Here is a 27,438-nt window from a genome sequence, read left to right as displayed (position 1 = left end):
CTTTGTTCCCTGGTTCTCCCTTTGATGGAGGGTTTGCTCACATCTAGACCACAAAACTTACTTAGCCTTCCTCTAAATTTGGTAATTTACATTAGACTGACTTCCATCTATGTTGCAGGTAGATTCTGGGGAGACAGGACCTTTTCCAGGTAGATTCCAGTCTTTTCTCCTTAACATTTGATGAAGCCAGGGACATGCCTTCTGCCCTAGTGACCTCAGTTCTTTAGTTATCTTGCTGCTGAATCAACATCTGCTATTTTGTTTTGTTTTGTTTTGTGTTTTGCATGATTGAAGGACAATGAAGATTTGATGTTCCTAGCAAAGCATCTTCAGCCTTGGAGTTCTATAACTTGGGATCTTCAGGGACAATAGAAAACCTCACCTCACACCCACTGCCTTGATGTATATTTTTCCCCTCTTTGTTAGACACCTGGACAGATTCTATGTGTTCTACATGTTATAACAGGATAATGAGGGAAGAGGAAGGTAGGAGTGTGGGGGCATGCTGGCAGAGACTCTGCATCAGAAGAAAAATCCCTGAGTGAGTCCCAAAGCACAATGTCAGGGATTAGGCCGGGAGCCCCACTGGAGTTTGTAAGCTTGAGGTATAGGATTTCTGAGAATGTTCATTATGGCGTAGCATTTTCCGTTGTAAATTTATAAAACTTTTGCTTTATTGGGTTTCTTGCTTTCTTGTCCTGTGAATAGGGCTCAAATTACTCTATATTTGACAAACAATTTTTCCTTCGATTTGAAGGGAGAGCAGTTTGATAATGGAAATTGGAGAAAATGTTTTGTCTTGGGGGTGAAACAAGGATGTCCATTATTACCACTTGTTATTCAATATCATACTAGAAACATTAGCTTTAGCAATAAGAGAAGACAATGAAATTGAAGGTATTAGAATAGGCAAAGAAGAAACAAAACTATCACTCTTTGCAGATGACATGATGATATACTTAGAGAATCCTAGAGAACCAAGTAAAAAACTACTTGAAATAATAAACAAGTTTATCAAAGTTGCAGGCTATAAAATAAACCCACATAAATCATCAGCATTTCTATATATTACCAACAAAGCCCAAAAGCAAGAGATAGAAAGAGAAATTCCACTTAAACTTACTGTAGACATTATAAAATATTTAGGAGTCTACCCCCCGAAACAAACCTAGGAACTCTATGAACACAATTCCAAAACATTTTTCACACAAATAAAGTCAGATCTAAATAATTGGAAAAACATTAGTTGCTCATGGGTAGGCCAAGCTAATATAATAAAAATGCCAATTCTACCTAAGCTAATTTACTTATTCAGTGCCATACCAATCAAACTACCAAATAATTATTTTATAGAGTTAGAAAAAATAATAACAAGATTCATTTGGAAGAACAAAAATCCAGAATATCAAAGTAACTAATGAAAAGAAATGCAGGGGAAGGTGTCCTAGCCATTCCAGATCTTAAATTGCATTATAAAGTAGCAATCATCAAAACTGCTTGGTATTGGCTAAGAAATAGAATGGTGGATCAGTGGAATAGGTTAAATATGCAAGACACATAGTCAATGACTATAATAATCTATTATTTCATAAACCCAAAGACCCCAGCTTCTGGGATAAGAACCCACTCTTTGAAAAAAACTGCTGGGAAAACTGGAAAAAAGTATGGCAGAAACTAGGCATAGATCAAAATCTCACACCATATACCAAAATAAAGTCAAAATGGGTTCATGATTTAGATATAAAGACTGATACTATAAGCAAACTGGGAGAGCAAGGAATAGTTTACCTATCAGATCTATGGAGAACAGAAGAATTCATGACCAAACAGGAGATAGAGAACATTACGAAAAGCAAAATGGATAATTTTGATTACATTAAATTGAAAAAGTTTTTTGCACAAACAAAACCAATGCAACTAAGATTAGAAGGAAGGTAGAAAATTGGGAAAGAAGTTTTACAACCAGTCTCTCTGATAAGGGCCTCATTTCTAAAATATATAGAGAATTAAGTCAAATTTATAAGAATACAAGCCATTCCCCAATTAATAAATGGTCAAAGGATATGAACAGACACTTCACAGATGAAGAAATTAAAGCCATCTATAGTCATATGAAAAAATGCTCTAAATCACTATTGATTAGAGAAATGCAAATCAAAATAACTCTGAGATAACACATCACACCTATCAGATTGGCCAACATGACAAAACAGGAAAATGATAAATGTTGGAGAAGATGTGGGAAAATAGGAACACTACTGCATTGTTGGTGGAGTTGTGAAATAATCCAATCATTTTGGAGAGCAATTTGGAACTATGCCCAAAGGGCTATCAAAACGTGCATATCCTTTGACCCAGCAATAGCACTTCTAGGGCTATATCCCAAAGAGATCATACAAATGGGAAAAGGACCCACATGTACAAAAATATTCACAGCAGCTCTTTTTGTGGTGGCAAAGAATTGGAAATTGAGAGGAAGCCCATCAATTGAGGAATGGCTGAGCAAGTTTTGGTATATGAATGTGATGGAATACTATTGTGCTATAAGAAATGTTGAACAGGCTGACTTCAGAAAAACCTGGAAAGATTTGTATGGTCTGATGCTGAGTGAAATGAGCAGAACCAAGAGAACATTGTACACAATAACAGCCACGTTGTGTGATGTCTTATATTGATAAACTTAACCCTTCCTAGCAATACAAGGATCTAAGACATTTCCACAGGCCTTGTGATGGAAAATGCTATCCACGTCCAAAGAAAGAACTATGGAAGTTGAATTGATATTTTTTTTTCTCTTCTGTTGAGTTTTGTTTCCTCTTTCTGACGGTTCCTCCTATTGGTTTTAATTTTTACTTACAACATCACTAATGCGAAAATATGTTTAATATGAATGTAAATGTATAGCCTATATCACATTATGTGCTGTCTTGGGGAAGGTGGTGGGGAGGAAGGGGGAGAAAAATTTTAAACTCAAAAACATATGGAAGTGATTATTGATAAATCAAAATAAATTAATATAAAAAGAAAAAAGAAAAAAATAAAATGTTTTGTCTTCCATCATGTTGGTCACATGAACTGAAAATACAATATTTCACATTTTTGTTAAGAAAATATAGACATAAAAAGAAATTATTCCTGAACTCAGGAATATATGAGAGCTTGTAGTCATCAGCTATAATGCCACCAGTGTAGATACCTGCCACTAATTCCAGACTTTCTATGCCTTAAGTCAGTTGATATGATGGGAAAGGTCTGCCTCCTCAGAAAAGTAGTCCCAGGAGAAGGATATTATTCTGGTATAACCCTGAATGTGGCATCCCAGTGGACAGGAAATGGAACTGGACTGAGCATCCAGAATTTTGCTAGATGGGGGGGGTACCCCTCAAAAGCTATCACCTGAAATAAAGCTGTAGGTATTCCATGTTAAATCCAACTCTAATGTGTGCTAGTTATGTATATTCTACAAATATGTTGATATGCCTTTCTCTTAAGCCATGAGATATATCATAGTATACCTTCTCAGAAATGGCTATTGTTTTGACAGGAATTCCACAAGGACCTGTGTCACTAAATATGCAAGTTAATGAACATCATGTACACTTGGTACAGTTGGCTTTGCAAACATATCATCGCTGGCCCAAAAAAGTCAATGAAAATTTTCTCCTTTCTCCTAGATGAGCACACATCAATAGCTTCAACTATATTATAATGGTGTTAAAACAATTCCTTGACTCTAAGTCTCTAGTCCTTGGGCTGTCACCAAAACCATGGACTAACTTTCACTAATGTAATTGTAGAGAAGGATAATTCTGATGAATGCCAAAAGGTTATATAATGAGGGAAGAGGGCCAATAACCAAATTTCCACTTCTGACTTTTTTTAAACTGAATTATTCATTATTTTTCTCTGAGGAAAGCCAAGTCTCAGTGTTAAAATGATAGGATCAGGTGCTAAATCGGAAGAAAAAAAATAGCCTGAAGTGTATTTTCTAAAAGTTACCTCGTAAGTGTAGGTTTGATATAAGAAATGACCTCTTAATTTCCCTTGTCTCATTCAGTTAAAACTACTGACAATGCCCCACTAGGGAGTGGGGACTTTTATTTAGGGTCACATTTTATAAATTGACTTTGTACTCTTCGAATAAGAATGGGGTTTCTTCTAGATGAGAAAAAATTATACTTCAAAAAGAAGAATGCTTAAACTAGGTAACTGAGGATTTCATCAATATTTCTTCACTGCAATTACTTATTCAATTTGATTCTTTCTCCCAGTGTTGTCCATTAGAAGTGATCTCTTCATTTTTCTAGAAAGTGAGCCTAGAACTAAACATGACATGTGTCGCAGCATTAAGAAGAGCATCAATCTGGCTTCTGTGAAAAAGGTTAGTAAGGCACCAGTGACTTCTAGGAAAACCTCATGAAATATTGCAACAATAACTGTGAAAACACAATTTGAAAAAGATTTTATGGGATCAATGAATGTGAAAACATTTCCTACATGATTTGATCCTTGTTGTTATACAGTTGTTTCAGCTGTGTCTGACTCTTCTGACCCCATTTGGGATTTTCTTGGCAAAGAAACTAGAGTGCTTTGACATTTCCTTCTCCAGCTCATTTTACAGGTGGGGAAACTGAGGTAAACCAGGTTAAGTGACTTGCTCAAAACCACACAATGTTTGAGGCTGGATTTGAACTCAGGTCTTTCTGACTCCAGGCTTAGCGTTATACCACCTAGCTGTCTTGACTTGATCATTAAGGCCACATTTTATACTTTTTTCCTGAAGTTTCATAGCATTGAATTGATGGTGTTTATTTGACTAAATGTTGCCATCCTAAATAAAGAGGAACAACATCAACAAAAACCATTGACATAGTGACATTATTCTCCTAGCCTATTAAACAAGCTCCATTATTTTTGTGAAGTTTTTGTACGTATATTGCAGTGTTTAATGTCAAACAGTGAAAGTGAACCAAATAGATTAAGTAGCAACATTTTAAAATTAATAAGATTATAGATGGAAGATAACCTCAACAAATCATCTGGTTATGTTCTGAGCTCTTAGAGCAGGTCAGGGATGATTTTCACTAACCACTGACTTTCTGCCACATTTTTTAAAATCTAGGACAAAAAAAAAAAGCATGATGAATAGTTCCATTATCAAGCCTTTTTTTACATATAGTATGAATCTCTTGTGCCTACATTTTTTCTTCCTCAGTTAAGTCAAATAAATACCTACTCTTCCTCATATTCCATAATTCACTTTTCACCTAGTTAAGATATTTAAAAAGATCATTTATTTGACTTATCTTGACAAGAATAATGTCAACTAATCAAATTTAAATTCTGAGGAACCAGGACTACTGTCATAAAGTAGAATTTAAATGGGATGACCTTGACCAAGTTTTCATGGTTAGTAAATTGAGGGAGCTAGGCTAGATGATCCTTAAGGTTGTATATAACTGTGAAATTCATAAGTCTATGAATCCTTCATTAATAAAACTGATTAAACAGATGAAGAGGCCTTTTCCTTTTACTGTAGTCCAGGGGTGGCTGGGTAGAAATTGACACTTATGAAACCACAGCTTGTTCCATTAATCCTTTCTCTAAAAAAACCCTCTCTTCCCCCCCACCCCCGCCTAAGTTTTAGTAGTTTTGCTACATACAATTCATGTTTATGTATGGCTCCTTAAAAGTGTCAATACAATAAGCCAAATTAAGGCTAGGAATTTTACTGTATACAATGGCTTTGGGAGCCAATAGGGATGGAGGAGGTGGGGATGCTACAAATTACGAGGAACTGGCAATTTGGAACAGGTACATATATCTTTGTTTTTTCTCAGTTATATCATTATTTGTTGATTATTTTTTGACATCCATTCGAAAAGTTGTGAATTTCAAAGAAAATAATGACATATAAAATTCTATTATCAGTCCACACAGATTCTAATCAACTAAATAACTTCTAATTGTATATTAAGAATAGAATATAATTCATACACACACACATAAATATATGTATATATATATATATATCCATGTATATATACACAATTCTGAATAACAACTTGTGAATGCATGCTGTGAAGCAAGCATTTCTGGGTCCTTTCAACCATATATAAAGAACATTTGTTTCTTTGCTTTAAGAGTATGAAAGTGTAGTCATATCTTATGTTCTTTAACAATGAATGTTTTCTTTTCCTATGCAATATTTCATATGTATACCAGCAAGGCACATTTGAAATTTTTTTTTAACATCAACACAATCCTCCTGTAAAGATTTTAGGTCCTCTGTGGGAGATCCTCTCTTTTCTCCCCTCTCCACTTCACTCCTCTCTTTTCCTCTCGTCTAGAGGAAGCTAGGTGAATCAGTTGATATAATGCTGGGCCTGGAGTTGGTTCAAATTCAGCTTCAGACACTTACTAGCTGTGTGACCCTGAGCAAGCCATTGAACCTCTATCTGCCTCAATTTCCTCAACTGTAAAATTGAGGGTTGTTGTGAGGATCATGTAAGATAATATTTGTAAAACACTTAGCTCAGAATCCGACACATGGTAAGTACTTAATAAATACTTGTTTCCTTCTTTTCTTCCTTATTCTCTTTTCCACTGCTGTTGGGGAATGGAGGGGGGAGAGAGTCTCCACTGAGGCCAAAAAAAAAAATTACACAAGACCACTAGGGCTTAAACTTGGTCTAGGTGACCCAATGTCACTTAGGCCAAAGGAAGCAATCAAATGAGGATGTTACCTCCTTAGATTGTCCAATATTTAGTGACTTCAAAGCTGTTGAGTATAAAGAAGGAAGAGATAAAAGGATCTAGTATTGTAGGATACTTGTTGTAATGAGAGCCTATTTTCCTTTCCATATTTGTGAGTATGTCCTATGCTTTACTGATTATCTGGAGAATGCCATCGGGATAGCATACCCTGTTCATGTTTCCCTACAGGTCATAGATTTAGAGCTGGAAAATTTACCAGCCAGCTAGTTCAACCCCATGGTTTTACAGATGAGAAAACTGAAGGCTGAATGACTTGCCCAAGGCCACATTGACAGGAAGTGGCATAACCTGGAGCTGAATCCAGTTACTTGAACTTCAAATCCTTTCTACTGTACTACTGTAGCCTCTTGCCAGATTATATTTGTTTTGATCAAATGCTCTAAAATCTGAGCAGGCTTTTTTTTCCCTATTCATGATTAGTCAGACTATGATGTTTCTTACTTTAAGCCTTCTGTTTTCTTATCTGTTTATATTAGACTCTGAACTCTTTGAGGGCAGAGAGAATTTGTTTGTTTTACTCTTTATGTTCCCAGCAACGAAGTACATGGTAACTTGTACCCATAGAGAGGCACTTAGTAAATGCTGAATTGAATTCAAAGCTATATTGTGGATTGGAAAATTAGTCAAGTTCCAGTTGAACCAGATGGATTCTGTAATTTCCAAACTAAGATGATCAGACCTATGCATTAGGAAGTAAATTTTCTCCCCTGTGAAAAAGATGAATTGGAGAATGCAAAGACTCTGGGGAAAACAATTTGGAAATTACAGTCATATGCTAAACAAGATAGAAATCCAAGTGACTAGGGAAGGAGTGATGTTCATGATAATGATGATAGCTTGCATTTCTATAGCACTTTAAGGTTTGAAAAGTGCTTTACAAATATTTATCTTCACAACAACTCTGGGAGACAGGTGGTATTTTTTATCCTTATTTTACAAATGAGGAAGCTGAAACAAATAGGGGCTAAGTGACTTGCCCAGTGTCACAAAGCTCTGAAGGACAATTCGAACACAGGTCTTCTGATTGCAAGTCTAATGCTCTGTCTCTTAACTGCCTTGAGGTAGCATAGTTGAAGGAAAAAGTTACATAGTAAGCACCATATAAAATTTATTGTTGCTACTACTACTACTACTACTACTACTACTACTACTACTACTATTTACTTATTATGTCTGAGAAACTCCACTAGTAGCTAGGCCATGGTGATGGGAAATCTACTACATCTTTTTTTTGGGGGGGGGGGTGGGCTAGGCAATGGGGTTAAGCGACTTGACCAGGGTCACACAGCTAGTAAGTGTTAGGTGTCTGAGGCCAGATTGGAACTCAGGTCCTCCTGAATCCAGGGCCAGTGCTGTATTCACTGGCGCCACCTCGTGGCCCCGAAATCCACTACATCTTAAGGTAGCCCATTCCAAGTTAGGGAAGCCATAATTAGGGAAGCCATGCACCTATCATTTCTATTTTAACCATTTGGGGGCATACAGAACAAGTTAATTCCTCTTTACAAGACAACACACCTTCAAGTAGTGGATAGTCACTCCTATATTTCCACTGTAGTACTGTAGCCTCTTTCCAGATTCTATTTGTTTTGACCAAATGCACTAAAATCTAAGCAGGTGTTTTGTATATATTTTCTTACTTTAAGTCTTCTATTTTCTTATTTATGTATAGTAGACTCTCAACTCCTTGAAAGTAGAGTCTGATTTGTTTGTTTTTCTCTTTATGTTAATCCTATTCCAAGCTAGACCTACCAAATTCATTCAATCTCATCAAATAAACTCTCTAGTCACTTTGGAATTCTAGTTGCTCAACTCTAAGGACATTTGTTTGTCAGGCTTTATGTGATATCCAGGACTAAATATAACAAAGATGAAATAGGGGTTATACCAATTTAGAGTTGAGTGCATTTAGAATTGGTTGATTGAATGGCTAGATCCAAAAAGTAATTGTAAATGGTTTGATGTGAATCTCCACAAAGGTGTCTGGGAGATGATACTTGGCCCTGTGCTGTTTATCAGTGACTTAGATGAAGGAAGAGATGGTTTGATATTTAAATTTGGATATTCAAAAAGGCAAGAGAGACAGCCAACAAGTTGAATGATAATCAGGATTCAAAAAGGTCTTAGACAAACTGGAACAATGGGCCAAAGATGCATAAGGATAAATTAAATGACTTACACTTGGATTGGGGAAAAATGTTTTTTAAAAGATCAATTTCAAAAGTAAAAGACTGAGGAGACATATCTAGACAGTAATTCAGCTAAAAAAGGTTTAGATGCTCTTGTACAGAGATTCTTAAACTGAAGTTAAGGAACTTTTAAAAATACAAATTTTGATAATTATATTTCTATACAATTGGTTTCCTTTGCAATCATATGTATTTTATTTATGCATTGAAAAACTTTTTTTTTTCTGAGAAGGGGTCCACAAGATTCACCAGACTACTAACAGGATTCTATGGCAAATAATAATGATAATAATAATAATGAATAACAAAGGTTAAGTGTGTCTGCTTTAATAGCTTGCAAGATCACTATGAGTAAATAGTGTGATATAAACACTGATTAATTTGTAGACAGCCATCGTGAGAGATAGTTTGAGTAGGAGAGAGAGAATAGGCCTTGAAACCAGGAAGATAGAGATTAAGTCCATCCTCTGACACAGGATATATGCATGATTCTGGGCAAGAAATTTAACCCCTCAGTGCTCTAAGCCAGTGGTATCATACTCAGAAACTGGATCCCTACAGGGCACATATTAACTTGGTTTTAAATTTTTATATGATCTATGTTTTATCACATTTTTATTTATTTTATTAAACATTTAAATGTTTAATTAATTAATTAATCTGGTTCAGGTAGCACTTGGCAACATGGTTGGCTGCATGTGGCCTGATAACTGTGTGTTTGACATCTCTGTCTAGGCAGCCCTCTAAAATTATAGATGCTAAAAAGAAGTTGATCTGCACTAGTAGAGGGAGTTTCCTCACCTGAGAATCCCTTATACCAATAAAATCCCAGGTCCAATCTCTATCCTAAATCATAGTTCTAGAGATAACAACCCACTATACTACGGTCAAGTCATACACTTGGAGAACCATGTTCATCTTTGGGTACCATATTCATTAACTCAACAGTGTCCACAATAAAGACAAGGCCATTGAAGTCACATCATACGAGGGTGAAGAAATTGGTTGAAAGGAAATTTAGTCTAAAGAAGAGAAGATGTAGGGATTATATGTTAAATGTGTTCAAGTATTAGAAGGGCTATCATATGGAAGAGATATTATATTTTGCTTATTCTCAGAATGCAGAACTAGGAGAAAATGGCAGAGATGAAGTAAGGTAGATCTAGGCAGCTGGGTAATACAGTGGAAAGAGTGTCAGACATGGAGTAAGGAAGACCTGAGTTTAAATATGACCCCAGATGCTAGCCATATGACCCTGGACAAGTCACTTAACTCTGTTTACCTCAGTTTCCTCATCTATAAAATGAGCTGGAGAGGGAAATAGCAAAGCACTCCAGTATCTTTGGCAAGAAAACCCCAAATTGGGTCATGAAGAATCAGATACGACTGAAACAATTGAACAACACCAAAAGAAAAACTCTCTAACAATTAGACGTCTCCAAAAATGGAATGGAGGCAGTAAATTCCCACTTACCCACTAAAGGTCTTCAAATACAAGCTGGATACCATTTCTTGAGAATATTGTAGCAGGGATTTTTGTTCAGGTATGGGTTGTCCTGATCTAGAAGATCTTTGAAGTCCTGTCCAAATCTGAGATTCTGTGATTCTATGACTGAATGTTACAATTAAAATATCTGATCAGAAATATACTTATATGGCACAGAGGAAAGAATGTAGGATTGTAGTGGGACCTGTTTTTTTGTTTGTTTGTTTGTTTTTGTTTTGTTTTGTTTTGTTTTTCTCCTAGATCCGTCTCTGTGTATCGTCTTTGGTCAAGTCATTTCATTCTCCTATGAGGCTCAGCTTCAACCTCTGTACAATAAAGAGAATGGAGTCATCTATCTCTTAAGTCCATTTCTTCCTCTATGAATGAATAAAAAGCGTTTATTAAATATGTTCATTCTTTGCATTTATTTCTGCCTTCTGAGAATAGAAATAACAAACATAATGACTCTTCCACATGACAGCCCTTCAAACACTTGAATATTATTAATATGCACCTCCGAAATCTTCTCTTCAAACTAAAAACATCCCTTCAACTAGTTTCTTTAATCTCCTATGATGATGTGATTTTGAGGGCCTTTATAAGTGCCAAGCAGTGTTCTAAGCCCTATAAAAAAAACAAAAGCAAAGATGCCTCCTATACTCAAAGGCCTTTATATTCCGAAGAGGGAGACAAAATTTATAGAGGAGTGGTTGCCAGCAAGGGATATTACAGGTTAGAAAGTTATAGGGATGCTAACTGGAGATAACACTCTTTCTCATATTAATGGCTGTATTAATTTGATTACATTTCCAGAACCGGAAAGTAGGCAGGAGTTAGAGTGGGAAGATAGTATACGCAACTGTGAGAAGATGGACAGGGTACAAAGTGAAACATGGCTGGAGCTGGCATAGATAAAATGGGCCACACGAGGCAGTTATCAATGAGGACACTGAAGGCCTCAGAGCAAGAGTATGGAGAAGAAAAAGGTTTCTAAACATGTAATATAATTCTATATCTGTCCATTCAGAAATAAGAGATATCACTGGATATTTTCGTAACTAGGGAAAGCTTCAAAGAAGGGGTTAGAGGTGAGCAGAATCTTGAAATATAGGTAAAATTCAAAAAATGTGGAGGGGAGAAGGAAAGACCCTTAAGATTGGGTCTTAAAAGAAAAAAAAAAAAAACAAATAGCATGACATATGGTGGGAATGGGGAGAAAATTAACCTGGACAGAATCATAAAATTAGAGCTGAGTTATTGGAGATGTTTAGATAGATAACCTGGGGACATTTAATGTAGGAATGAGCTGCCAAGCAAACAGTACATTTACTTAAAACTGAGATTATTAGTCTATTTAATAACTGTTTCCATGGTAGATTTCAGTATACTACATTTTCAGAGTGACACAAAACATTGTTGTTCTCTGTATCAAACTTATGGAATAATATAAAATCTTTGCTTATTCTCTACACAGTCACAAGATGTCTTGTGACTGCCGTACCTGTATCTGCATACAAAGTTTAATCCAAAAGATGTTTATGGAGTCAAGAAGGGTAGAATTTATAGTGAATGTCCAATACTTTGGTCCATTCCTAGCTGCAGAGAGATCAATGGGGACTTTGGTGAATGAAAAGATTGTGATAGGGAGAGAGTGGCAAATGAGTACCTGCTGTCTGAAGAAAAGGACTAGATTGAAACATTGAGGGAGATGATGAGGTCATGACACAATCTCTGATAAGCCATTCTGACTCAAAATCGAATGAAATCAACAGGTTAATAGTTCCTGACCAGTATGGGTATTTACAATTCAGTTTCAATAAGTGCCAGGGAGATGGATTTCACACCTACCCCATACCCCTACAGTCTAAATGAAAGTCATGACTTATGAAGACATTGTCCCAGGAGAGAAACAAGTGACCAAAATCATGATATTATATTACAAATACAGCTCTTGAGAAGAATATGGTTGACCTTTTTAGAAAAAAGTAGACGCCTTGGAAAATATGAAGAGAAAAGGAACCTGTGGGTGGGGTGAAGGGGTAGAAAGAGAGGGAGGACAATACTAAAAAAAACTCAAAAATGAAAAGAAGTATGAAGCAATTAAAATGTTTCTAGACAAAACTTAAGATTCTTAGATGAGCTAAGGCCCTTTTAGAGTAAATTAATATTCACTGATAGTGCTACACCCTTAAAGAATACACAGGTAGATCAATTAACTGTAGCCTAGAGACAGCCTTGAGGGAAAAGAGAAATTCAACTAGAGCTGAAAATTGTAGAAGAAACATCTGAGAACTCAGTGATCATAGGCCTAGAGAGTTCTTAAGGGGACCCTTGATTCTATCTTCATCTATGAAGCACCGAAGCATAATTTATTTTGTAACTACAATTTTTTTTGAGCTTTTAAAGCAGAGAATTCTGTAAAGGTTTTAAAATACTACTAGGAACTTTGCTTATTTATGTAGCTGTGGGAGATCATACTGGTGAACTTTGGTTTGGGTATGCTGATCAGCAACCAAAGGTTTTTCTATGTTAGTTCTAATTTCAAGAAATGAAAGAGATGCTTTGCAGAAGGAATATTCTTTGACAGAATTTCTGGCCTAAATATTTTGACTTGGAAAAAATTTGGTCACCATAGGTATATGTGATACAATGTTAGGGTTCTCCTAGTCTCATCAGTAATAAATCTCATTAAATTAGAAATGGAATTACATATAAAATCACAGCATTTCAGATAATACTATTAATAACAATAATATTATTAATATAGTGCTTTAAGGTTTACAAAGCACTTTACAAATATCATCTCATTTTATCCTCACAACAAACCCAGGAGATAGGTGCCATTATAATTCTCATTTTCAAATAAGGAAACTGAGGCAGACAGCGGCTAAGTGAAATACCTACCATCACACAGCTAGTAAATATTTGAGGTTGAATTGGAACTAGGGCAGGCATGTGTGTGTTTTCTTATGTAAAGAAAACTGTTCAAAGGATATGACTGAAATTTTAGAAAGATTGCCTTTTACAATAGATGGAGAAGCCTAATTAGTAAAAATCACCTATTAGACCAACATTCTCTATATTAATACATAGAGAACAAAAGTTAAGCTGCCAAAAATCCTCGGCCTCATTCCATTTTACAAATGGTAGTTGTTGTTAGGCTTGATCATTTGCTGTATTAGTAATAGACATACCATATAATGTTTCTACAGACAATTTGATTTTTCATTTATTTTATGAATATATCATTATCAAATTCTACCTTTGTGTTTGGAAACTTTGGTGAAACCTTATTGGTCCTTTGGAATCAGCATATACCAAATCAGCATATACCAAACCAACTTTATAAAGTACTCTGAGCTCTCCTTTCCCTTCTCTTTGACCAGCATTATATCTCATATTTATAACATTTTTCTGCTCTACACTCTCCAGCATTATTTCATCTAACATTTTTTTTTATAGAATCAATCAACATCATCATACAAGTTGTGCACTGGCCCTAGCAAATGATCTTTTCAAAAACACTTGTAATGAGATCACCCCATGTTTAAATTTCATGTCACTGCAAATCAACTAATAGTATACAAAAGGGTAGATGATAACAAGAATTACCATTTTTGCTGTGTGAATAGTTGCTAAATATTTAACTTTATAGTTGCTAAATAAATAGCTTTATTTTCATGTAGGTTTCTCAAAAATGGAAAGCACAATCATTTGTTTAACCTAATTAGTCTTTGGTAGAGAAATTAAAGGAGAAATGGCAAATATTCCAAGCCAAAGTTTTAGAATTTAAAGGGGAGAGAAATGTGTTATTTTCAAATTCCCTGTTGGTGGTACTTGTCTATTATGTTTAATATGTTTTCATACTGAATTAACAAAAGGAAGCTTTCCTGTTATGCTTTAATGTGTTAACTATCCTCAGATAATTATTTGACTTTTTTAGCTTTGTCATTGTTTCATTGATTATAGGCAAGGGAGTCAACATGATGACTGAAAGGCAGTCTTTTTATTATTATTATTTTGCAACTTATTATCTTGCAACTATGTAATCCCTGTGTAAACCCCTCAATGAAAGAAAATGGCTTCTCATCATGGAATATTTAGAAGTTGCTCCTGACATTATATTTCCTCCCAAAATAAATAAGGAAATAAAAAATTTGGTGAGAATTCACTAAAAAAAAAAAAAAAAACCTTTTTAAATACTGTAGATGCTTTAGCAAATTTATTTGGTTTTAGTGATGATAAATTTTAACTTTTAAATAAAACTTGTAAAAAGTTACATTCAAAACACAAATGTGTAAAGAACATGATATAAAGTACATTAATGTACTTCAAAGAAAGAATCCAAATACTGATGACTTGTTTTGCAGAGTTAGTCTAGAGCTGTTTTTCTGATGTTTTGTAGCTAAGGCCAACATCTCATCCTATCTACTGGTGCCCCATGATGGTTGTCATAACATGGAAGAGTAAAAACAAGAATATTCATGGTATTTTTAAACATGTAGAATATTTATTTCCCTATAACCCCCCTCTCAAACCATACTCTTTTTAAAAATATTTCCACCCTTGTGAAAAATTTTACACAAGAGTGAAATTTTAAAATAATCAAAATTAATTTGAGTAAAAATGGTTTTATATATTTGATTATTAACAAAGAAAATAGCATAATAACACATACTAGAATATTAAATGGATTAAAACAGTGCTTATTGCCCAGGCTATGAGATGCTATATAATCAGTACACTCAGTTAAATCTTTCTCTGGGACAAGCACTACAGAAGAACAATGAGTTGGTTCCAGAACTGAACAGGTGAAAGATCAGGTTAGACTGCACAGTAGAATCCCAAACTACAACCCTTTCCCCACCCCTAGCACAGAGAATCATATTTGCAACTTAAATGTTCTGCAATATTGTTTGGTCATTAATCTTGGAAGACTACAATCTCCAAGGAGTCATAGCTGCAGGTGACCCAAAAAAGACAATGGAGAGCAGCATGGTGGGCTCAAATAGGCCACAGCTTATTTCTGTTATACACTGGAGATGTATTTTAAGGGAAATAGTTGAACAAATGTATGACAGGGAGAGGAGGCAGGCCAGCCATATGGTGAGAGTGAGGGATAGCAGAAGAAAAGCCAGAGTGCTCAGCTGCCATCTAGATTTTTTTAGACTTAAGAAAGGGCTTCTCTTGGCCAGGTACTACCCAAAGAGAAAGGTCATGCAACCACTAGGTAGCAGTGGTATCAGCTCAAGGACAAGAAGTGGGGTTGGAGAGCAATAGGTCTACAGATAAGGAGGCTTAGATGGGTGGTGCAAGGGAGGAGGGGAGAAGAGACAGCTGTTGAGGCTATATCTGCCTATAGAGGCTATACCCTCCCTTATACAGGGAATCATTTTTTACCCTCAGTTTTGATCTGCCAAGCTTCTAAAATCTTCCTGAAGAAACCAAGAGTGGGAAAGAGGAAGGAGGCTCAAAGGTTTAGATGGAAATATAACAAGTTTTTTGAGGGTGGAGAAAATTCAGGAGAAGACCTCAATGTATCTACTGAAATCCCCAACTATAAGGATGGTGAGAAACACAGAGCCAGTCACTCTTTGAAATAGAGGTGAGTTTTGGAATCAGAAAGAATTGGGTTGAAATACTGATGTAGTTTAGGGGTTCAGGGGTCCTGGGACCCCAAAATCACAACACACGGGTTCTGCCAGAAAGAATTCGACCCAAGTCTTCTTTCAGTCAAAGACAAGGTTTATTAGAACATCTGTCATATTGGGCATACTCTTAAGGAGTCTAAACATTAGTGGGCTATTGGCTTATTGACTAGATTATAAGAATCCCAGCAGTGGCTAGATTATAAGAATCTAAGCATCTTAATGGAGACGAGGTGGACCTTATATAGACTGTGGGAGGGACCTAGGAGTGGCCAGTAAACTGGGGTGAACAGAACTCCTGGGACCTGGACCTCAGTCAAGGGAAAATGGAGCCTAGCTAGGATTAAGGGTGGGAAATGGCCAGGGGCCATACATAGGGAGATAAAACAAAGGAAGGCCAGGTTAGGTTAAAGGTAACAGAATTGGGAGATTGGGTGTAGCCACAATGAAAGGCCAGTTGATGGGTTTATAGCCTCAGGCAAATGCCAGAGATTTGGCCAAGTGGGAAAGTCCAGAGTTTTTCCTTTCTGGGGTCTAGATCCCAACCCCATCATTATCACCTCAGAAACTGGTCAAGTAACTATGTGCAAGTCACTTAATTTCTCACTCTCAATTCCCTCATCTACAAAATGGAAATATTAATAGCATTTATCTCACAGGGGTGTCATGAAGTTCTAATAAGATAACATGTATAAAGCATTTTCCATATCTTAAGATGCTATATAAATGTAATTAATTACCACATAGAAGAGGTGATATTTAGTTTGATGAGGAGAGATCAAAAGGGAAAACTGCTGAATGATGGTACTGTAGGTGGAGGGTTTAGGCGGGAATATGTGTCTTCTTCCTAGTCCAGTGCATTAGTGGTGGTGACAGGGTTGTAGTGTGAGAGAGAAATAAGGTACATCTAACAATGGAAAGAGAACCAGGAACCAGGGATACAGAGACTTCTAGGAGAAGCCATATTTTCATAAGAGCAAGAAAAAGAGAAACAAGGGAGGAAGAAACATAAGACAAAGGAAATTTAATTAATAATTGCATGGGTTTACATAAGGCACAATGTAAAGAGCAGACAGAACAATCTGAGTGTTCTGAATGTTAAGGGAGAGTTAACTGACAGTAAGCGAGTGTTACGGGTAGCAGGGAAATGACTTCTTGCCTAGGTAACACAAATATCTGAATAACAGGCATTCAGAGGGGAAAGAGTTTTTCACCCTCCCCCAACAGAATTTGCTTCAGATGCCATAATTCCTGGTTATGACTGTAATTGTATCTTCCCCCAGTAGACTATAAACTCTTTGAGGACAGAGATGGTTTTAGTCATTGCCTTTGTATTTAACTCTTGTACACATACAGTGCCTTGCATATTCTAGGGACTTACATTTTTACCTTCATTTCAATTGAATTAGAGGAAGTGTAGACCTGAGTTAAGACTATAAGAGAAGCTTTAGGTAATGTGAAGGTAGTATATACTTATCAGGTGTTTGAAGACCAGAAAGTGGGGTGCCAAATGGGAGAATAAAATTCACCCACTCCGAAAGTTTGCCTTGGGTCCAATTAGCACAAAGAAAGAGGAAGGAATGTGAAGGCTAAAAAAAAAAGGGGTATTGTTTGGGGGTACTTAAGGAATTAAATACTCTCTATATCAGACTAACTGAAAAAAGAACTCTCCCAGGAAAGGCAAAATATAGTATTTTTTATTTGTATTAACTAAGGTGAAAGGCAGGAAATAAATTTTTCTGGAGAAAATCATTTTTGCTTGCTCTGGCGCTGACAAGGCTAAAAAAAAAAAAGGAAACAAACAAACCAACCAGGTTTCAGATGGCTAAATGATTAACTTGGCAAAAGAAGAAGCTGCTGACACACTAATAAGAAGAGATTTATTTGAAAAGGATCCTTTTTGCCTCTGCAGAGGATTATATAACTCTGTGCTACATTTTTTTTTCCAAAATAGATTTGTTAACTCTGAAATAGCTCAGAAGATTTGAAGCTTTTAAAAGCCCTGACAATTATGCAAGGAAGATGTGTAATGCAACATTTTTATCTCCTTCTCACTTGCTTTTCTATAAGATATCCACTCATATTACACAGCTGTTCACTTCTAAATCAATATAAATTTAAAACTTTTAAGCTCTGAATTTCATATTCATATTGACCCTTTGTCTCTATGCACACCCAGACACCTATCTTTCATGATAATATATCTCTGAGTACCCATAATTTATTCACATTAAGAATTTTTTCTTTTCTTTTTTGAGTATTTATGCAATTATTTAAATTCTTATAATCCTAAAAGGTACAAGTTCACAAGCTGATATCTCAGTTTAGGATCCATCATTTTCCTTGGAATCTCCCATTTTGTCCTTTTGATTCAGGATTCAAAAATTATCCTTTACAAATACTTTCATAGTTTTAAATGTAGCCAAGATATATGTATGAGGTTGTTCTATGTCCTTGGAAACAAAACCAATTCTCCATTAGAGATAGATATGGTAGTATATGGTCAGATTGGCTGATTTTCTCTCCTAACAGTATTATTCTTGCAATGTTTTTGCCATAGCTTTTCTCATTTTGGGTAATCAGGTAGATGCCACAAAAATTTTTATATGTAATAAGTGTAAATGTCACACACACACACACACACATATACAATCCAGGGCATTATCCACAATAATAATAACTGAACCTAATAAATCATAGGAAAAGCATTTTCCCTACCTTAGGAATATATGATGGCCTTCTATCTTGGGGATCAAGAGAGAATCAAATCACTCACAAAATAAGAGAAACAACATAATAGAAACAAAACATCCTTTTAAAAATGCTTAGCAGAATGAAGCATTTTAACATAAAATTGTAGAAACGTATCTTGCTTTTTGTTTAAAGTATTGATTTTTAAAAAGAGCACACTTACTCTTCAATGAATCTGTAATTTCATCCATATGTGTACTTTATTTACTCCCTCTAAGATATAATCACTATCATCCATGCCTTTGCATCTTGGAAGACCTTTTGTCTGTGTACCTACATAGTCATGTAAATTCTCACAGGTGGTCCACCCAACATTCTGGGACCTTCCCTTGAACCTTTTGGTATTTCATGAATTCCAGTATAGCAGGCAGACTGTCCATCATTTCCTTCTTTCTGTCACTTCATGACAGTTCTACCTCCTTTTTCATCAATATCTAGGAGTTTTTCATGCAAATGCATATCATTGGTTTCTTTCTTCATATGCTTTCTTCATACACTATTTTTTTCTTGCATGTATAGTCATGCCAAACTGGCAGGATGCAGTCAACACAATACATTTGCAAATAGGAGTATCTGAAGGTAATCATCTTCTATAAGGAATCCCTCTTCTACCTGGACTTTCTACTAGACACCTTCTATGAAAGTGGGAATATAACTTCTTTTTATGTCTCACTTAATATTCACAATCAAAAGGAACCTAATACAAAGTTATCTTTGTTACATCCTCAATGAATGGTGGCTTTATAAATAACATGAAAAGCATTTGGCCTGACTGAAATCTAGGGGATTCTTTCTCAGGAGACCAGATAGAATTGAGGCATTCTGCAAAAAGGGATTAAAAAAAAGTAAAGGGTATCTTTAATAATTTTAATATAGGCTTGAGAGACACTTTGAGGGATTCTTTTAAGATAGAATTGTGCTCTATTAAATCTATGTATATATATATATATGTTCACATATGTATATGTGTATATATACACATATATGCATATATAAATATACACACATGCATATGTACACACATATCAACAAACAAGCACAGAGGACTTTTTTCTGCATGTTTCAATTAACCAAAAAAAATAAAAGTATAAAAATATGGTCTGCCATACAATATAGTTACAGAAACCTGTCTTCTAATCATATGTTTGTTAATGATGTCCTGGATATATGTATAGATTATTCTCACACAGTTTTTTATGGGGACTCTCAGAATGATTGCCTTAATTAGGTCTTTTAAAAAAACTTTAATTTTTTTTTACCACTATCTTTCAATGTTGTGTAATGTGATAATACTCATAATCTTCCACTATCATCCTTCACGGTATTTCATAAAATAGCATACTTTATGGACTGCTCTTAAGCTTAGGTGCCATAGCTCTCAGATTGGAAATGAGATCAAGTGCTTGCTGAGGAAGTTTCTAGGGTCCTTTGATCTTCTCCTTGTGGTTTATATGGGCTAAAATGTGTTCAGAAATGGTGAAAATCTGTGTTGCTATCAATTCTTTTATCCATTTCATGTTTTTGGTATCAAGAGTTCATTTAAATCATGTAAGTTGGAGTTACCTTAATACTCTATGTGTATGTTTGTGTAGATGTGTGTGTTTTCTCATTTGTTACTATTTTTTAATTGCTCTAAATAGCTAATGTCTGTTTGTAAATAGATAGTTGATTTTAAAATGGTTCCAATTTTGGTAAATAGTTGTTTTCTGTCAATATAATCAATTCATTTCTTAATGTTATTTGGTACTTGCTTTAACAATAATAACATTTTACCATTAACTACAATTTTAAATTCAATACAAAGATAAAGTGAATTGTAGCCACAGATATCCTTTTCTTTATACTGAAGCTCAAAATTCAACTTATCCTGTTCATTCCCCAGTTTTATAGTGTAATCCATGGACCACCCTCCCTATTGCTGTCCTTTGGTCCTTCATGAAGTTCCAGGACATTGATCTTGTCTCTATTATTAAAGTAATGCCCTTGAATGGGAGAATATTGTGTCATTGTCCAAGTACTGCCATGCACCCAATCAATATTTTTCAATTGACTGATAGGCAAATGGTAAGAAGTAAAAAAATTATTCTTTTAAAAGTCATATTTATGATCCTGAATATATTGTCAAGTCTAAAATGGGAAAAGGATACTAGTTGACATTACATTAGGTGAACTGCTCAAGCTTTTTTCACAGTATCATTGTGTACTTCCTCTTAGTTAAAGCTCTGAGGAAAGCATATGACTGCACATTTACCTAGTGGATGTAGGAATTCAACCACTATACTCAACTCCCAAGAAAAGAGAGAAAAAAAAGCAGAAAATAAAACAGTTAATAGCAATTGAAAATGGGCATAAAGCAAAAGAGACCTTGACTATTGCTCCAGAAAAAAAAAGAAAAAACAAACTGTAAACTGTTCTTATACATTGGGAATATTTAGTAAGACTATCTATGATATCACTTTAATGTGAATCTCTCTGCAAGGAACAACCTTTCTCTTCACAAGTAATACACTTAGAATGTGTGTATGTGTGTGTGCGTGTGTGTGAGAGAGAGAGAGAGAGAGAGAGAGAGAGAGAGAGAGAGAGAGAAGGTTGAAGTAGGGGACATATAGGGACAATGAGAGGCAGCTAGATGGCTCAGTGGTCACAATGCTGTGCCTGGAGTCAGAAAGACCTGAGTTTAAATCTGGCTTCAGACACTTACCTTGGGCAAGTCACTCAACCTCTGTTTGCCTTAATCCACCAAAGAAGGAAATGGCAAACCACTCCAGTATTTGCCCGAAAAATCCCATGGATGGCATGATCCATAGGGTCACATAGAGTCAGATATAACCGAATGACCAAACAACAATGGAAGGGAATGGACGGAGACAGAGAGTGTGAGATTATGTGTGAGTGAGGCAGAGTGACACAGTAGATAGACAACCTGTTTTGAATCAGATAATCAAGTTTTCAAGTTCAGCTTTTGATAGATACTGACTATATAATACTACACAATTCATTTAGCCTCTCAGTAAATCAGGCAAATCTTTAAAACTGTAAATTGGAGAGCAGGTGCCAATCTGCATTGGTAGTACAAACACCTCCCAAATTAAAACATACTTACATATACACATAAAGCTTATATGTGGGCAAGTATCTGTTTATATTCATACTTGTGATTTCATCTGTATAGGGAATTTCAATTCAATAAATATTTATTAAGCACCTACTATGTGTTAGGCACTGTACTAAGTGCTGGGGATACAAAAAGAGGCAATAGACAGTCCTCGCCCTCAAAGAATTTACAATATAATGAGGGAGACACCACGCAAATAAATATGTAGAAAGCAAGCAATATGCAAACAAACAGGAAATAATTAAAAGAGGTAAAGCACTGGAAATAAGAGGGGTTAGGCAAGGCTTCTTATAGAAGGTGGAATTTTAGTTGGGACTTAAAGGAAGCCAAGAAGGTCAGTATTCTGGAAACTTCCACTACCAATGCCAGTTCAGCATTCATCTGTAGCTTATTGTCTGAGGTTAAGTGACTAGCCCACAGTTACACATAAGGACTGTGTGGTAGAAGGAAGATTTGAACCCAAGTTATTCTGACCCTAAGCTCTGCCTCTATTGTCTGTCTGTCTCTCCCTCTCCCCTCCTCTTTTTCCTTTCCCCTCCTTCCCCCCTCTTTCCCCTGTGACTTATCTGTTTCTTTGCATCTCTCATATATCTGTATTTATGTGCATCGATTTGAAGAGACAGATTCAATTGATAGATAATCTGTGTGTATTTATATGTGAATCTAATAATGCATAAAGTTGATTTTGATGCAATGCAGTTTTCTCTCTCTTCTCACCCAAAATGAGGTGGAAATATGCCAGCAGATGAATCCATGGACCAATAAAACTGCTTGAACTGGTCTGCCTGCACCTTAAATGGAAAAGGGATTACTGCTCTTATCTAGCTCCCTTAGTGATAATGCCCTTCCATTCTGTTTCCAAACATGATGAAGATTAGTGTGCAAAATCCAACATTAACTTTGATGAGATTATATATAAGTGAATGCTTTTAGACTAGAGGTTGGAGAATATCAAAGTTTAAATGAGGTAGTCATCTTTTTTTTTTTTTACTTCTGGTCTTTAGTAGAATTGATCTGCTTTTCCCATGAACCTACTCCTCTGTAGGATGATGTAATGAGCTCTTAGAATCTGCATTATTTTAACCAGAACACCTAAGCACCATTCAAGTGTTCCAGGGCATTAAACAAATAACTAGATGAATTTCTTTTTTTTCTGCATGTTATGTATCAGGAACAGAGATACATACTAAGATAACTAGAATTTAAATGGGTCATCTTTAAAAGATGGAACTCTGCCTCTGACATTCAAAAATGCATGACTCTAGGCAGGTCAAGTAACCACTCTGGACCTCTACTTTCTTATCTTTAAAATGGTGATTAAGATGCTTATATAAATTACTTCAAAAGGCTATGTTGAGAACAGCATTTTGGAAATCATAATATTCTACATAAATCAAAGTGCTATTAGTATGCAGTTCATGGCTCATGAAGCACTTACTGGAAACAGCAACAAATGGGAAGAATGTTGGATTTGGCATCAGAGGACCTGAACTTGAATTCTGGCTCTACCTCTGTAACATAAAGGGATTATACTTGAGAAAGAACCTTAAAGAAACAGACATTTAACAAATAAGCCTTCTTATCAATGAAGTATGACCCACATGAGTATATGAATGAATGCAAAAAATGTATTATTTATTATGTACCAAGTGCTAGCGAAACAAAAACAAAACTGAAGACAATCCTTGCTCTGAAAAAGTTATAAAAGGGAGAGACAACCATTAAAAAGGAATGTTATATAGAAGAAATAGTAAGTTGAGATAGAATTGAAATAGAAAGCTATATAGAACAAATAGTATGTTGGTTTAAAATGTACAGGAATGGTGATGAAGTAATAGAGGGGTAGATTGACTCCCTATTAGACTTTGATCTCCTTAAGAGCAGGAACTATTTTTGCCTTTCTTTGTATCCTCAGCGCTTAGCAGATAGTAGGTGCTTAATAAATACTAAGTGACTGACTGACTCATCCTTTCCAGTAGCAATGACAATATTGATTTGCTATTGGCTCCAGCACTAGGAAGGGGTTGAACAGGGCAGCTTCTAGGGCAAGCATCCAATGGACAAGATAGTAGGTGAGAAGATGGCTGGAAAGTAAAATTCTCTCCTAGTCTGGTCTGATGCAATGGGCCATAAGAGGCACTCACCAATCAGGATAGCAGGACCTCAGGGTGGGAGTTCAGAGATGAAAAGCTTAAATCCTTCGGTTCATGGTGGCTAGTCTAGGGATCAAAGAAGCTGGTGAGGAGACAGCAGTGAAATGATGCTTTAGTACTTCAAGGAATCGTTGAGCTTGCCAAGAAATTATCAGTATGAGAATTAATACTCCCATTCTTCCCTCATCTCCACTGACATAACAAGACTTTATTATTTGGTAGGGTGCTTTTAAGAATTGTTGTATCCAAAAAATCATTACCTTGCAACCTGCCTGGTAATGGGACCCTTGAAACTTACCTGGTTGAGTCTTCATACAATAGATATATAATCCTGTTGCTGGGTCCATACTTAAAAACTTGTCAGCTTGGTAGGAGCTGCCAGTGTTCTGATATCCTATTCTTGGAGAACACACAGTCAACTCCGTGTAACAATGAAGCATCGGAATACTCCATTGACTAACATTTTATTAAGTGCCTATTATGTGCTGGCACTGTGCTGAGCACTGCAGATTACAAAGAAAGGCAAACAAAGAAAAAAAAAGTCCCTGTTGTCAAGGAGCTCACAGTCTAATGACAGATACAAGTAACTATGTACAAGTAAAATATATGGTTTGGGGTAGTCTTAGAGGAAAGACTCTAAAATTAAGAACTGGGAAAGGATTATTGTCATAAGCAAGACTTTAGCTAATACTTGAAGGAAGTCTGAGAAGCTGAGAAGCAGACACGAAGAGGGAGAGCGTTCTAAGTATGAGGACAGCCAGTGAAAATGCCCACAGTCGGGAGATGAAATATCCTATTGGAGGAACAGTTAGGAGGCCAATGTCACTGAATCTTTAAGTACATAAGGGTCAATAAAGTGTAAGATGACTGGAAAGGTAGCAAGAGGCCAGGTTAGGAACGACTTTGAAAGCCAAACAGTGGATTTTATATTTGATCCTGGTGGTAACAGGGAGCCACTGGGATTTAGTGAATAAGGAAGTGATATAGCCGAACATGAGTTTTTATACAATTAGTCTAATAGTTGAAAGGATGGATTGGAGTGTGGAGAGACTTAGATTTGGGTAGGATTTCAATGAAAGATTGATAAAATAATTTCAATAAATACTAGTACATAAGCAAAGATCATACCAGAAAATGCTTATTTTTTTTTCCAAAACAAAAGCTTTGGAATAGATGTTACCTAAATTCTTTTCTTACTCTATGCTCTATAATCTGCAAAATTTTTATCCAAAACATATTTAAAACAGCGAAGGGGGGAAAAGATTGTCCCTTTAAGAAAAGTTATTTTTTTCAAGAATCAGCTGTAAAATTGCTGTGGCTAGCAGGTAGAGACTGCATAACTCAGAGTTTAGTTAAAGAACTCTTTTCACCACTAATTAGGTATTCAGGGTTCCAGGGGTCCATCTGTTCTGACAATGTAAGAGCAGAAAGCCAAGTTCCCCTGGGAAAGCTAGAGAGAAACAATCCAAGCAGTAGCAAAAGCTGAGTGGAAGAAGCCTCCTGGAACAGACTTGCTTCCTCTATAGGTAATTAGAAAGCCATAGCTCAATTAACAAAGCAGGGAAGAAGTGGCTGGAAGGCCGTTCAGTCCTCAGTCTGATACCAGCAGCTTTCTGGCTTTGACAAGCCTCAACCAGAGATTTTTAAAAATCGAAGGATTTCCTGAGAGAATAAAAGAGAGACCAGAAGTAAGTAAAATTGGGATCAGTTAATAGAACAACACATTTTGCCTATCTTTACTTCTTTTAAATCTCACCTCATTTTTTTTGTCTATTCTTACCTTAGAACATATTTAAGCAACCCATATTATCATTTTAGTTATAAAGGAGATAGAAACTTGGGATTGAAGTAAAAAGGAGAGCCAAAGTTTCCACCTCTGGTGTTGCTACAATAAGTGACTCCTTGAGGTATAAGGAAAGCTTCAAGGTTATTTACATGTCAGGTGGCAAAGGCATGATGGGAACTGAACTTATTTATCACAAGGTGTGAGAGGGAGGTCGATTCTTCCTGAGTAGGGCAGAGAGGAGTATGATTGAAAAAAAGGTTATTGACTTAAGGAACTCTTCTGTGGGCCAACTGGTTGTAACGATGGGCTTACCTAATAATGCATTGCTTAGCTCTAGTCATGTTGGCAGAGCAATACCAACAAAAAGTTATGGCATTCCCATTGAATGAGCCTAGGAAAGGTGCACCAGAAGATGGTGCACTGGTCTTGGAGTCAGAAAAGTCATGATGACCTGTCCCTGGCATAGTAGGTATGGGATGCCATATAAGGGTATCACTTAATCTCTCAGGGCCCTGAATTAACTGTCTAAGATAATAATTAAAAATAAGTTGGTCATTGGCAGGGGGAATTGCCATATTCATGAAGCTAGTTATACAGAAGAAAATAAGAAAATAATTTTCTTATACAAGAACAAAAGTAGAGGAGAAACAAATAGCAAAGGTGTATGCAAAAAGAAATAGCAGCAATAGAAGCTGGGTAGAAAAGAAATGAGGAATAGCCAGTTACTGGGAGATGGAGCAAATAAGGGTTTCTATTCATAATATAAGCCTAAAGAGCACAGTATCCTAGGAGAATGAACTGTCCAGATAGTGTTCCCTCTTCCACAATTATCATGGGAATTTATGGGAGACTATTGCTATATGGGAGGAATTTTCCTATCTTATTTACTTTGCTGTCAGTTTATAATTCCTGGTCTATTGCTAGAGTATATGTTGGATGGGAGCTTGTGGTATATTAAATAAGATATTCCAGAACTACATGGTACCTATGATATGTAGTTATATTTTTAGAGGGGGGAAATAATAAAACTCAAGTGTGAATGTCTCACTTATGATTCTGACAATTATTTTTGATCTATGTAAGGTCAATATGTATTCCTAGAATATTTCTGCCATACAAGTAGTTCAGGTTAGGATTAAGTTCTATAACTCCAAATGCCATGCAGAAGAAGACAGAATTCTGAGGGAGAAGGCAAAGCAAACAATGTTTAAAGTTACTGTGAAAGGGCAGTGCATGGTAACACATCCTGATCACTGGTTCAGGAAACCAGATTTCAACCCTGTGGCAAACCTGTTCACTTCAATTCAATTTAATTCAACAAGCATTTATTCACTACCTGCTCTGTGCTAAGCATTGGGGTTGAAAAAATAATAAAAATAGGCACTGTCCTGAGGAAGATGTTTTCAGGTGAGTCGAAGGTATACACCAGGATAACCAGAGCCAACAATCAGAAAACAAGATTAAGATAGCCAGTATACCACAGCCAGGAAATAGGGAATAGAGTAAGGCCAGTAGTAATGAAGCTCAGATATC

The 27,438-nt window shown here is 35.9% G+C and overlaps 1 pseudogene; it reads left to right on the top strand.

Annotated features, from left to right (window-relative positions):
• LOC114023808 overlaps positions 1-27,438 on the top strand; it is a 158,032-nt pseudogene that overhangs the window by 36,997 nt on the left and 93,597 nt on the right.

Source organism: Vombatus ursinus, unplaced genomic scaffold (genome assembly GCF_900497805.2).
Source record: "Vombatus ursinus unplaced genomic scaffold, bare-nosed wombat genome assembly UNPS02014818.1, whole genome shotgun sequence".
Lineage (NCBI taxonomy): Eukaryota > Metazoa > Chordata > Mammalia > Diprotodontia > Vombatidae > Vombatus > Vombatus ursinus.
Note: the sequence above shows the minus strand (reverse complement) of the source record. Positions and strands in the feature narration are given on the sequence as shown.